This window comes from Sphaerodactylus townsendi, linkage group LG10, assembly GCF_021028975.2.
Source record: "Sphaerodactylus townsendi isolate TG3544 linkage group LG10, MPM_Stown_v2.3, whole genome shotgun sequence".
In the NCBI taxonomy this organism is placed as follows: Eukaryota; Metazoa; Chordata; class Lepidosauria; order Squamata; family Sphaerodactylidae; genus Sphaerodactylus; species Sphaerodactylus townsendi.
Window position 1 is genome coordinate 76,022,990 of NC_059434.1, and position 14,829 is coordinate 76,037,818.

General features: G+C 46.1%; 1 protein-coding gene across 1 annotated transcript in view; it reads right to left on the reverse strand.

Annotated features, from left to right (window-relative positions):
• Positions 1-13,784, reverse strand: part of PTPN13 (protein tyrosine phosphatase non-receptor type 13) — a 187,154-nt gene extending 173,370 nt beyond the window's left edge. Inside the window, 1 exon segment of the mRNA XM_048509456.1 lies at positions 13,277-13,784. The gene's annotated coding sequence lies outside the window, so the exon portion shown is untranslated.
• Between the last annotated feature and the right edge of the window lie 1,045 nt (positions 13,785-14,829).

The window sequence follows — 14,829 nt, forward strand, 5'->3', positions numbered from 1 at the left end:
ATCCATAGGAGGACTTACTTAAGAACATAAGAACATAAGAACAAGCCAGCTGACTGTGACCAAAAGTCCTCATCTTAGTCCAGCTTCCCTGGTTACTGTAGTGGCCCACCAGGTGCCTTTGGGAGCTCACATAGGATGTGAACGCAATGGCCTTCATGGCTGTTGCTCCCATCACCTGGTCTGTTAAGTACTTTGGCAATCCTGGTGATCAAAGAGGATCAAGATTGGTAGCCATAGATCGACTTCTCCTCCATAAATCTGTCCAAGCCCCTCTTTAAAGTTATCCAGGTTAGTGGCCATCACCAATTCTGTGGCAGCATATTCCAAACACCAATCACACGTTGCGTTGAAGAAGTGTTTCTATTAGTCCTAATTCTTCCAGCATTTTCAATGAATGCCCCCTGGTTCTAGTATTGTGAGGAAGAGAGAAAAAAAGTCTCTCTGTCAACATTTTCTACCCCATGTATAATTTTTTTTGTAGACTTAATCATATCCTCCTCGTACGCCTTCCAAACTTCAGTCCCAAACGCTGCAGCCTCTCCTCATAGGGAAGGTACCCAGTCCCTCAATCATCCTTTTTTGTTGTCTCTGCACTTCTTTTCTATCTCCTCAATATCCTTTTTGAGATGCGGCTACCTGGAACTGGACACAGTACTCCAGCGGGTCGCATTCATCAGTTTTATATAAGGCACATCTTGCAGTTTTATTATCAATTCCTTCTACGATCCCCAGCATAGAGTTTGCCTTTTTACAGCTGCCATGCATTGAGCTGGGACATTCCCATGGGAATCCGCCCAACAAGACGCTCCAAATCCTCCTGGTCTTGTGACTGATAGCACTACCCCCTGTAGCGTGAAGTTTGGATTTTTTTGCCCTATGCGCATCACTCTTACATTTTACACATTGAACTGCATTTGCCATTTCTGAGCCCACTCATCTATTCTATCAAGGTCCGCTGGAGCTCTGTCCTTTGTGGTTCTCTACCACCCCACATACTTGGTATCATCTGCAAATCCACACCACGCTACCCACCCCCCCACTTCCATAATATTATGAATATTAAAGAGCACTGGTCCCAAACGATCCTTGGGGACACCACTCCCCACATCTTCTCCATTGTGAGAACTTCCCATTTACACCCACCTCTTTTGTTTCCTATTTCTCAACTATTTTAATCCATAGGAGGACTTCTCCTCTAAGTAGGGAGAAGAAGATTGTGGGTCCAAAGCTTCATTATGCGTGAATTTTGGTCAGAGATTTTCTGATGTAAGTGTGTAGCACTTTCAAATTACTAGGTCAATCAGCAAATCATCAGTTCAACAAATTCTACTACCATTTGTTAACCAGGAAATAAAATTCCTCTGTCCACCTTAGGGCAGGAAATTTGATCTTGTAATGTCAAAGAACACTATTTGCTTGGAAAAAAGGCTTAGTTTTCAAAGCAGATATCGGATAACTGGATTGGATTACACACAATGGGATTTCCTCTGGAAATACCCGTGTAAGGGCAGGCTGACCTAGGACGGTCCCCGCTTTTGGCATGGACAGTCCTGCTTTCAAACACTTATCCCAAGGCCATCCCGCAGGTTATTTAAATTGTCTCCGGATTTTTGGGAGGCCGTCAAGACTGACTTCTGGGGCGCATGGCAGCGGTAGGCCTCCCTCGCTACAAGCCAAGACGGCCAGTAGCACGGCCTTCTGGGGCTCTTGCTGTTTCCCGCCTCCCTGCGGACAGGGCGGGGAAACCCGCAGCAACTTCCAGGGAAGGGGCAGTGTGCTCCTGCGGCTGCACGCGCATGGCCGCCTACCCCCTGTCCCGGTTCACAAAGGTGACCATCTGGTCACCTTACTGTAAGGTTATATCTGAAATAATAAATGTGTTATATCTACAACCATAAATGTGGACACCAAGTAAGGATAAATTTGCATTTGCAATGGCACAATGATAACGAAGCCACGTTTGAACCATTTGTCACTTTCAGTGGCAAACCCTGGTTTGCTTCCATACAATGCATGAAAACAGGAAAAGAAGACATGCGAGTGAGAACTGATTTCTGCATGTTTCACAACAAGCAAATGCCATCCCTTAACTTTTTACTCAAGGCCTTATCTTAAAATACATCTTATTTGTAAAAGCTGCAGACTGCTGTCTGGAAGGTGGGGAGGAAATTCCTCATGGAATGCAATTCACTCTAGATAAATTGATGCATTTGCTCGGATGAAAGATAAGTCGGATTGCTCAACGGCATACAAGCAACTGCTAAATGAGTTTTTAATATTTCCTTATCACTTTTTCTTAACTAAGGATGACTGGTTTTGAATACACAGCAAGAGTCAAAAAGCAAAAAGGGGAGGCCGGTTCCCATGTAACTTTTGCTCCATGCAGGAGTTTCTGGATACATTCCCAAGGTGATATATGGATGAAAAGCACCATCGGTACATTTTCCATGAGCCATTTGATTAGGAACTGGGAGACCTGAATTCAAATCCCACAATGGCGCACCTGCCAAAAATGGTGCCTGGGGCAAGCATTGAAATTGCACCCTCCCCACACACACAATTGCACTCCGGGGTTGGGGTGGGGGTTGGGTGGAGGGAAAGGGTGCCCTCAACTCGGCGGGAGAAAAGAATACTGGACAGACAGAAAAAGGAAAATGGAACAAGTTAAAGAGCTGCCCAAACTGTTAACCTGATCTGAAAAGCATCCCCCAGCTGCTATTTAGAAGTGACATATATGCTGGAAAGTAAATCCCAGATATTCTGCATTTCTATTCAGTTCTGTTCAAAAATTTATATCCTCCTTTCTGACCTTACAAGGGTCACCAAGGTAGCTAACAATTTAAAACATACATGATAAAATCATACTTTAAAACTATTAAAATCAATCCCCTCCCAAACACACATTATTAAAACAATTAAAACAGGAAAATTACACACAAAACATAAAAACAGTAATCAAAACATTGTTTAGGAAGACGGAATAATTGAAGGAATGACAACAAAACTGTTTCTTCCAATTAGACTTTTAATGATATATTTTTTTTCTGATTGCCATATTGATCATTATGAAAAATTCTGCTTTGGGCCAAAACAAACTGAGAAAGATCGAGCAAGAAAAAAAATGCAGCTTGTATCTTGGGGCTCAACAAATCCTAGGTGCCACAATTCCTAGAAATGTCACTGTGGTACCTAGTATTTTCATCAGTCATTTATTGTAAGTGCCTCTCGGTGATTCTCAATAGTAGTACAAAGCTTATTTAGGCAAGAGATTATTTCCTTTTCCACACATTTAAAATGTTTCTGGGACTTTAATAAATAGCTTCCTCCATGGCATTCTGCACTTCATTTGTCCCAGAAACATTTCATTCTTTCCACAGAAGGGCTGCCCATTTCAGTCAGTCCTCTCTTCCCATTAAAGCCCTCCGATTTGCTCTTATACTATTCCTGAGAGACCCCGACCCCTCCCAAACAACATGTCAGTGGGCTGTAGAAGATACTAGATACTAGATACAATACTAGAACCAGGGGGCATTCATTGAAAATCCTGGGGGGAAGAATTAGAACTAATAAAAGGAAACACTTCTTCACGCAACTTGTGATTGGTGTTTGGAATATGCTGCCACAGGAGGTGGTGATGGCCACTAACCTGGATAGCTTTAAAAGGGGCTTGGACAGATTGGATGGGAGTGAGAAGCTTCGATCTTATGGCTACCAATCTTGGATCCCTCCTTTGATCCTCACAGATTGCAAAATGCTCTTTAGCAGACCAGGTGCTCGGGAGCAGCAGCAGCATCAGAAGGCCATTGCTTTCACCTCCTGCATGTGAGCTCCCAAAGGCACCTGGTGGGCCACTGCGAGTAGCAGAGTGCTGGACTAGATGGACTCTGGTCTGATCCAGCAGGCTAGTTCTTATGTCCTTAAGGAAGAGTAGGAATGTTCCAGTCCACTTTGGGATCTTATTGGAAACATGCCAACTTGATTCCCCAACATTGTTTCTCTGAGTCCAGAACAGAGGATAACATGAACGCAAGCATGCATAATGTCTCTTCACATGTTCCATTTGCTTGGTTAATGGACGAGATAATCACCATTACTGTGATTTCTTTGTGGAGGTGGAGGGTGGTCTCCTGTTGTCTCTGAAACCACTGAAATTTATAAGCTAAACTGCCTCTTTTTTTGTCTTGTTTTGGATGAAAAACCGCATCATGAAAAGAAACCACCAGTTTGGCAATATGTAAACAGCGTGTTTGTGGTTGAGTAACAGTTGGTTTCGAACAACACGGGATTAAGCCGCAAGTCAAAGAACAGCATGCGAAAGGGGCCAAAGTCAAGGAAGACATTTCTAGATCTTTAAAGGTAGTACTTGCTACCAGCTAGTTCATTTTTCAATTCTTACACCAGGGTCTTGAATGTTGGAAGCTTTTGTTCTTTTCTCATCCAAAGCTTTGCAATGGATAGGAAGACAAGTGAAATCCCATCCATCAACACTATGCAGGCAGAAAATGACCACTAAAATACATGACTGAAATCTTTACATTTTTTTTGTCCATGTGCCAATTCTATAGCAAGGGGCCAAAGACAGATTGGACAGGTAACACAAGGCAGAGCTAGTTACTGGCTCAGTTCAGGGATTCATATGAAACCCATGGTTTATTTTAATTGTGGTTTTGTTAGTGCCGCAACCAGATACGGCTGGATTTTGGGTTATCGCTGCACTACTCTGGCTGTTCACCACTGGACTGCCTTGTCCACATAGGAGTTGTGAACAATAGCTACAGAGCAGCAGTACTACAAAATCCAAAAATGTGGGTTTGCAGGTCGGGGCCAATTCATAGACAGTCACTCAAACCCAAGAGTGCTTCCTGTTTCGTTGCTTTTGTCCTACCCAGGTATCTCATACAGGTGCATATATGGAGGATGCTGGGGAACAAGCTTGGGAGCAACAGCCGCAGAAGGCCATTGCTTTCATCTCCTGCATGTGAGCTCCCAAAGGCACCTGGTGGGCCACTGCGAGTAGCAGAGAGCTGGACTAGATGGACTCTGGTCTGATCCAGCTGGCTTGTTCTTATGTTCTTATGTTCTTAAGCAAGAAGGAAGCCAGGTTTGTCTTTTCAGTAGACAAGGCTCTAGTTAAGATTCAAGACATTTTCAGAGATGGTTTGCCATTGCCTGCCTCTGGGTAGCGACCCTTGAACTCCTTGGTGGTCTCCTATCCAAATACTAACCAGGGCAACCCTGCATAGCTTCCAAGATCTGACCAGGTCCACCTAGTCTGGACAATCCATGGCACAGCACCCAGTATTCAGATAATAATATGAACTATGTTAAAATAAACTGTTTCTGAACTGAGCGAGTATCATAGCTAATGCTTGGCCAACATATGGAATTTGTCAAAGCCGTGGGAGGAGGAGGAGGAGGAGGAGGAGGAGGAGGAGGAGGAGGAGGAGGAGGAGGAGGAGAGGAGTTTGGATTTATACCCCACCTTTCTCTCTTGTAAGGAGACTCAAGGTGGCTTACAAGCTCCTTTCCCTTCCTCTCCCCACAACAGACACCTTGTAAGGTAGGTGGGGCTGAGAGAGTTCTGAGAGGGCTGTGACTAGCCCAAGGTCACCCAGCAGGAATGTAGGAGTGCGGAAACACATCTGGTTCACCAGATAAGCCTCTGCCACTTGGGTGGAGGAGTGGAGAATCAAACTGGGTTCTCCAGATTAGAATCCACCTGCTCTTAACCGCTACCCAACGCTGGGGTGATTAGAGAGGAATACTTCATCCTTTCTAAGATCAGTAATTGTGTCCTGTTAGTAACTCCTACTGGGGCTCCCCCTGCCCCCATTGGGCTTGCTTACTCCATTCCTACAATAACATTAGAAAGGAAGCTTAAGAATCTCTTGTCTCTCACATCTGAAGAAATGAACTGTGACTCATGAAAGCTCATGCCCTGTCTGAAGTGTTGTGTGTCTTTAAGGTGCTACTGGACTCTTGCTCTTTTCTACTGATACAGACAGACTAACATGGCTGCTCATCTTAGATCTACCTCACATTCAGTGTTCAGTTTGACCCACGATTCACTTCTCTTCTGCTAAACGTTTCTGCAACATTAGCTCCTTTCTCAGGAAAAGGACATGCGTTTCACACTGTCTGCAGTTCTTTTGATGTGGGAATTAATCGGCAGCAGTTGCAGCCAGCTAGAGACAAAGTGCTTCTTCACTCAGTGGTGACCTGTTATTGCCACACGAAACACAAGTGCCACGGACAGCCACTAATCACTGCTTGGGACACGACTCTTAGTGAACAACCGAACTCAAGCATCCCCTCCCTTACACACAAACGCACACACAGCCTTCGTTTCAACAGTTTCATATAAATATTTGGAAAGTACAAACTTCTCTTCAGTACAAGTATGCAAATTCAGCAAGATTCCTTGTTGTGAGGACAGGAAATTACCACTGGATGAACTTTTTGTTTTCATTTCGTTTTTGTTTTTAATATCTCAGAGACTGCATTCTCCCCTGTGGCTCAATCCCTGCATGACAACATGCGTTCGGCCATTTGTTTAATGGATAAACAATCCTGTCTCTAGTCACAGTGCGATTGCTCCCTGTCTTGTATATACAAAATCTCCACACACCCCATAAAAAGTTGCTTGCAGAAGTATCATGCTACAGCTATAATGTACTTTCAGTGATTTCAAGAGGCCTAGCTTTAGACAGTGTAAGTCCAAACTAAGGGCCAATTCTCACATAGGTCCATGTGGCCACCACTGAAGGCCGCACATAAGTTTCCATAATGAAGCAAGTCGTGGGTCCCTAGAGTAATCTCAGATCAGAAAAATGGTGTGTGTAGGTGGGGGGGGGGGGAGGTAAGATTTAGTTACTTCTCCCCACAGCCCCAATCTGAATTAGGTCCTTAGGAGCAGCAGTGACGTAGGAGGTTAAGAGCTCGTGGATCTAATCTGGAGGAACCGGGTTTGATTCCCAGCTCTGCCGGCTGAGCTGTGGAGGCTTGCCTGGGGAATTCAAATTAGCCTGTGCACTCCCACACACGCCAGCTGGGTGATCTTGGGCTAGTCACAGCTTCTCGAAGCTCTCTCAGCCCCACCTACCTCACAGGGTGTTTGTTGTGAGGGGGGAAGGGCAAGGAGATTGTAAGCCCCTTTGAGTCTCCTGCAGGAGAGAAAGGGGGGATATAAATCCAAACTCTTCTTCTTCTTATGCGCTTGGGAATGAAGTTCTCAAGAGGAACTCTCCCTACATATCTCATCAAATGCACCCAGGAGCCATAAGGCCTTTATAAGGTGTGAATGGGCCTGATTTGTTTACAAAGGGAAATGCAAGGTTTCCGACCCTGTGTTTCTGCTCAAAATACAGGAGTGAGGTGTCTATGAGGATAATTAGTGAGTGCTTACTTTGCCCACCAGGTAATTTTGTTTTGCATAAATCCTCCATTCCGGAGCCAGCATGGTTTAGTGGTTAAGAGCTGCGGACTCTAATTTAGAGAACCGGATTTGATTCCCTGCTACTCCACATGAAGCTTTTGGGGCAACCTTGGGCCAGTCACAGTTCTCGCAGAACTCTCTCAGCCCCAATTACCTCATAAGGTGCCTGTTGTGGAAAGAGGAAGGGAAGGAGTTTGTAAACCGCTTTGAGGCTCCTTAACGGTAGAGAAAAGCGGGGTATAAAAAGTGACTCTTCTTTTCCAGCTTTTTTAGATTCCTTCCTTCAGTTAGCTCCAAAAACTAAAGAAATGGTTTGGACAGATTGATGGAGGAGAAGTCGATCTATGGCTACCAATCTTGATCCTCCTTGATCTGAGATTGCAAATGCCTTAGCAGACCAGGTGCTTGGGAGCAGCAGCAGCAGCAGAAGGCCATTGCTTTCACATCCTGCATGTGAGCTCCCAAAGGCACCTGGTGGGCCACTGCGAGTAACAGAATGCTGGACTAGATGGACTCTGGTCTGATCCAGCTGACTTGTTCTTATGTTCTTAAATGACCATGGCTCAAAAGTAACAGCCAGGAACCAGGAAAGAACTGAAGAATATGCGAAAAGGAATCTGCAGACAAAATACTTCTCCTGCCCGCCAACCCTCCCTACAAATCCCTCAAATTCCCGTTCCCTTCAGAATGAAGAGTAGGACCCCCCGCCCCTGTATGAAAATATGTTGATGTTCCACAGAAGTAGTGACTAATGTCGACTTTTCCCCACCACAGCATGCTTTTGAGGAAGTGGGAGTGTGCTCAGGGACTAACTCCACACATGAAGTTGTGTTATCCACAATCAGAATACTGGTCCGTTTAGTACTGTCTACTCTTTGACTGCTGACAGGATGAAAACTGACAGGGTGAAAGTAGATTCCTTTGAAATGTGGCGTTGGAAGAGAGTGTTATGATTATCGTGGACCACCAACACCCCCCCCCCCCCAATAAGTGGGTTTTAGATCAAATCAAGCCTGAACTGTCCCCGGTAGCTAAAATGACTAAAGCGAGGCTGTTGTACTCTGGTCACATAATGAGAAGACAAGAGTCACTAGAAAAGACAATAATGCTAGGAAAGGTTGAAGTCAGAATGAAAGAGGAAGACCCAACATGAGATGGATTGTCTCAATTAAGGAAGCCATGGTCCTCACTTTGCAAGACGCGAGAAGGTAAGGCTGCTAATGATAGGATGTTTTGGAGCACATCGATTCATAGGGTCACCGTGAGTTGGAAACAACTTGAAGGCCTTTAACATACACAAACACATACACACTTTTACTGGCAGTGGCTAGCTAGCATTTCAAGCAGAGAAAGGTTTTCTCCAACAATGCTTGCCAAGGATTATACCTGGCTCCTTCTGAATGTAAGACACCTGTTCCACCACTGACCTATCTCTCCTTGACGCACCTAAACACAGCCTGGACAGTTTTCTTTTTTAAAACTTTGGGAGGAGCAGATCTGCAGCAAAGAAACAGCAACTGGGGGAAAATCCTTCCTCACAGCTTCCCTACTCCAAACCTGAAACTGCTGTTCCAAAGCTCAAAACCTCTGTCTAGCAAAGAAAAACACAGACTTTGAACTCTGAAAGGGGAAGATGAGGGCAAAGAAGGACTTTGGAGAAGAAGGTTGAGGCCAAGAGCCGTCAGGTGGGGAATAAATTAAGCACTTCCTGTCCTCATTTTGCTTCTTTACTTCGAGTTTCTCTCTCTAGAAGACACTCGACTTTTCTTTTGAAAGGTGTCAAGGCTGTTGTGTCCTATGTTAGATTCACACACACACACACAGGATAGACCAGGGGTAGGGAACCTTTAACACTCAAAGAGCCATTTGGACCCGTTTTCCACGGGAAAAGAAACACTTGGAGCTGCAAATTATTTTTGACATTTAAAATAAAGATAACTGTATATATTGGGTTTTTTTACCTTTTACTTCGCTCATTCTGAGAAGTGCATGGATGCGTCATGCCCTTAATACACTGCAGGGCAGGCAAGGGATGAAGTCGGGCGGTTTGGTCTCCTCGCTGGTCAGCTGGAAGCACCTCAGCCTCGAAGCTCCAATGGGCGGGCGAGAGGGGAAGCCCGCGGCGCAGCCCAGCCGGCCATGGGCAGCTGGTGCGCCTGCCCTGCTGCCTGCAAGGCGGGCAAGGATGGGGCCGGCGGCTCGGCTTGTGGAGCCGCAGTGCAAGGGCAGAAGAGCCGCATGCGGCTCTCGAGCCGCAGGTTCCCTACCCCTGGGATAGACTGTAAAGCCAGGGGGTGACAGGCAAAGACAGGCTATGAAAGATGAAGGGAACCCTCGTATCAATAACAGAGGATACGTGAGGAATTCAGTGGCCGTGCATGCCAAAGTTTGTTCTGAAAGCTCAGCTCGGCAACAGCTGAAGAAACAACGAATAGGATAATCTTGCTGAGCGTGGGCAAAATGCTTCTGCCACACAATTGATTACCAATGGCCATGAGAGATATCTGGGGACAGGGCTTCGGCCATTGGATTCCAAGAAGTCCAAATTCCTGGCTCATTTGCCCCACGCATCTGGTAGGTACATAAGACAGTTCTGCAGTTACAGAACAACCTCTCCACATACGCCTGGTCCACTCACTTTCCATCTTTAGTTGCCAGCTAAAGACAGTTTTATTCATGAAGGCATTTCATTAGTACTTCTGTCTACTAGTGCTTTAAATCACTGATTTTAACTAATGTATTTTACTGTATTTTAATATTAATAAGCTGCCTTGAATTCCTCATGGTGACTAATAAATGTTCTAAATAAATAAATGTTTCTTTTAAGGCAGTAAATACCTAGAGCTGAAGAAGAAGAAGAAGGAGGAGGAGGAGGAGGAGGAGGAGGCGTTTGAATTTATATCCTGCTTTTCTCAAAGAGGCTTACAAAGTCCTTCCCTTCCTCTCCCCACAACAGGCCCGCTGTGAGGTAGGTGGGGCTGAGAGAGTTCTGAGAGAACTGTGACTGGTCCAAGGCAGAGGTGGGATCCAGCAGGTTCTCACCAGTTCCCGAGAGTGGGTTACTAATTATTTGTGTGTGCCGAGAGGGGGTTACTAATTGGGTCTGCTTTTCTGTTAGAAATTCCATTAGGTCCAAAAATCATAAAGTCCTGTTGTTTGTGGCTGGTTAGCGAAGGTAGAAAACGGGATAATTCTCCCTGTTGGGCTGTTTTAAAAACATGTTTTAGTAATATGGTAAAGTTCCTTGTTTAAGGAAAGTATCCTTCTTTTGATTTCTAGAAACAAAATCAAGTATTTGAAAGTATTAAGTATTTGACAGGCAGTCAATTGGAGGAGAAGTAGTTGTTTCTGTTGGCAGTAGACAATAGGACTTGCTATAATGAGTTTAAATTATGGACAGAAAGATACCAGCTGGAAATTAGGAACTTTTTTTTACAGTAAGAGTTTTTTACAGCAACAGAGAAATTATTAATGCCCTCACTGAAATGCCCGGCCACGCCACAGTCGTTCTCCACTCCAGTTCCCATTACACTACGCCACTGTTTGAATCCCACCACCATGGGAACCTGTTACTAAAATTTTTGGATCCCACCACTGGTCCAAGGTCACCCAGCAATCTTCTTGTGTAGAAGTGGGGAAACAAACCCAGTTCTCCAGATTAGAATCCACCGTTCTTAACCACTACACCACACTGGCTCTCAAAGACATCTGGCCCTGTCCACACCTCTCCCAATGTAGGGGAACACAGCAGTTCTTATGGATCCAAAAAATTCTGAGTTAAATGGCAGAAAGTTATCTCATCCTGATCTGGATGACAATGGCGTGAAAGTGTAGTACGGTGGTTAGAGTGTTGGATTCGGATGTGGATGACTTGAATTCAGATCCCAACATTGTCAAGAAACTCCCTGGGCGATCTCAAGCCAGCCAGACTCTCAGCCTATCCTGCCTCACACAAGGTTGTTGAATGGACAAAACAGGGAAGAACAAAAGATGTACAATGCCCAGAGATGTTTAGAGAAAGGGACAAACCCAAACATGCTTTACTGATTGATCTGAAGACTGCCTCGCTGCCAGAAACGAAAAATACATCCAACTCCCTTGTCAATGAAGTCTGCAAACCCTAAAGAGGGACTGGGGTTTTTCTTCTTTATTTGAAAATATGTCTCAAATTTCTCCAGATGCAAACAGTCAAAACAACAGCAGAGAGTCTGGCACCAATCCGGTGTCTCTCATTAATCCAGTCACGCTGTAGCCACAACCCATAACCATGCCAGGTTCCGACTTCAAGAACTGGGGAAACATTTCCGCTCCAGAAAGATGCTCTGCATCGGCAGCCGCCAACCAGGTCTGGCCCCACAGCTTTGGCTGTCCTACATTTAATTCCAGATCCACCCATCGAAGAAAACCGGTTGCCCCGTATTAAATTCCCAACAAACCAGAGTCGTACAGAGCAGCTCCTGGCGGTTCGCTATGAAGTCACTGCCTTTGTTGTTTCAAACGTGCAATTTAGGGAGGATGACACACTTGCCAGTATGAGAGAGATTACGCTGTGGTTATGTGGAGGTGTTGATCACAGGCAGATAAATATCAAAACGAAACAGGTATAATTTCTCATCACTCGCCAGTAGATTTCTCCTTCGATTTCCCCCCCTTTCTCCCACAATTGTCCCTTTTCTCTTAGCTCTTCACTGACTTCAGTAGAAGAATTAGATTATTTATTTTACAATTGTAATACTATGCAAAGTTACTCCAATCTAACTGGGGTGAGTCCACATAGGATGGCACTGTTCAAACTTCAGATGAAAGTTAGAATGCTGATAACTTCAGAAAAAGGCATGGGAGAAAGTGTTGGGAATTCTAATAATAAGTCTGGGAGTCTTAACTTTCAGATTTAATTATTATTCAAGCAAATCTCGACATTTACTGCTTTGTCAGCCTCAAAACTTCAATTATGAGGTTCTTGGACAGGAAATAGCGGGATACCATAATCGCAACGTCAGTAAAATAGCTTGCATCAAATTGCGCAGTTTTTTTATATATTTCTTCCCTTGCATTCTTCTGCTAAGACACCAGATTTTCCACAATCATTTAAAAAAGAATACACACACACATGCAGGTCTGCTGTCTGAAAGAAACGGAGATACAAAATGGAGCACTGAAAAAAAACCCCAAAGATGAGTCCGATTTTCCCCACTCTCTCCCTCCAGCAGGCACATCTGCACCAAAGTACCTTTACAGTCTGCAAACTTCTCATTTGCAACTTCATCAAAACTCTCAACTCTTTAAGAAAAGACACACACGCCTCTATCACAAAACCCTCGCAAACCAAAGGGGTGTAATTAACATGCAGCATTCCCCTATAGGGCACGTCGATGTGGAAACTGATTTTGCAGAAGTCCAAAATAACTGCCTGGGACACATCTACCTTTTTGACACCTTCCAGATATGGCACTTGTCGCAGTTTGCCCCACCTATCCCTTCTCTTAGTCCTACTTCACCCCAACTGATGCTCCCATGACTCCCTCTCAATTCCTGCTTTGGGGGATTTGCTCCCCATCTCCCCCAGCTGAGTTCTTCATTTCCCCCTCCTTCAGACCTCTACAGAACCAAACACAACCCCCCCCCCCCAAGTTTCCATGAACTGCATCCGTCAGCAATACCAGCGTTGCCACCAAGTATCCTCCTAGCCAGAGGTGGCCACAAACATCCCGGGGGGCAGGAGTCAGCACGGGAGGGGGAGAGACGTCTCCCACTCTCCGGATCCCCAAATTATAATGGTTGGCTACAGAGAAAGGTGCGCGCAAACTCAACCCCTCCCGCGCCCAGGAAGAATTCACTTACCAGCCGCTTCAGTCAGACTCGATCCTGCCTTGCTGGAAAAAGAGGGGCGCTCTCTTTCTCCTCCCTTGCTCCCAACACAGGGTTAACAGGGATCTGCAGAGGAGGTGGGGTCCAGCATCTCCTCCCTGCGGCTAGTTTGCAAGTCCTGGATCTCCCATCGCCCGCCCGCCTGCCTTCCGACGCCGTCTTCTTTTTGTTTGGCCAGGAGGGAGAGGAGGAGGAGGGGGAGAGGCAAGCTCCAAACTCGCTCCAAAGTCGCGCTCTTCTCCTCCTGCGTTGGAAAAGCTGCGCTGCAGTCGATGCGAGCAGGGGGAGGGTCGACGCAAGCAGGGGGCTCGGCGGGGTCCGCGCTCCCTTCCCCGGCGCGCGCTCGCCCTGCCTGCCTCTGCCCAGGCCGGTCCCGGGAGTGCGCGCGCGTCCCTAGCGCTGCCTGTGCGGGGCTGTAACCATTGCAACCAGCGGCGCAGCCTCCCTCGCCTGCCACTCACGCCCCTCTGGCAGCAGGGAAGCTGCTGACACAGGCGGGTTGGGATGCCGGCTCTTCTCTCTCTCTCCCTGTTTCTGTCCCGCCCCGTTGTGGGGCCCTGGCAGGTCTCTGGTTACTAAGCCAACCCTCAGGCCTGCTTGCCGAGCAGCCCTCTCCAGAAACCGTATTGCAAGAGCGCCTGCTGTGGTGGCGCGCTTTGCACGGACGGATCCTGCGTGCTTGGCTGTCGAAACGTGCAGGGCGAAACTCTTCTTTGCACGCAGAAGGAAGGCCCCTCTGAATGTAATAGTGGGGACATCCCTCGGGTTTGTTTGTTTGTTTTTTAAAAGTAAATAAAGGGCTAGGGACAGCCTCCAACTTTACGCGTTTTGTTTTTATTCTGGAAGTAACCTTTTCTGGACTGTCCGGAGCCCACTTCATCAGGTGCAGGCAGTGGGTATTCACTGAACACATTTTAAAAATATGGAGCTCCAGAATTACTCCCAGTCTCCCAGATGAGTATGTATAGCTAGGTTGTGTAGCCCTGATGCTTAACATTGCTCTAAGTCATAGGCGTCAAACTCACGGCCCTCCAGATGTTATAGACTACAGTTCCCATCAGCCCCTGCCAGCATCATGCTGGCAGGGGATGATGGGAGCTATAGTCCATAACATCTGGAGGGCCGCAAGTTTGACACCTGTGCTCTAAGTCCATCGTTTTCATTATTGGTACAGTAGGCCCGTAAGTATGAGTGGGAGTAGGGAAAAGAAACGGGGGGGGGGGGGGGCCTCTATCTTCTGCTTTCATACCCTGAGGGAGACAGGACCCCTGAGAAATGTCAGTTTCTTTCACCCCTGCCTGTCGGGTACCCTAGCATTTGTTATTGTTTTTTAGAAAGTGAATGTATTATTTATTATTATTATTATGTGTTATTATTTATTATTTAGCATCATTATTTCAACAGCTGCGGGGAAAGAAGTATTTGCTTTCCATTGCCACCCTCTACCCTTGAGGTGCAGCTGTGCAGAGACAGAGGATACAGTGGGATACGCAGAAGGACCAGGTTGTGGTGGGGCCATGCATGAG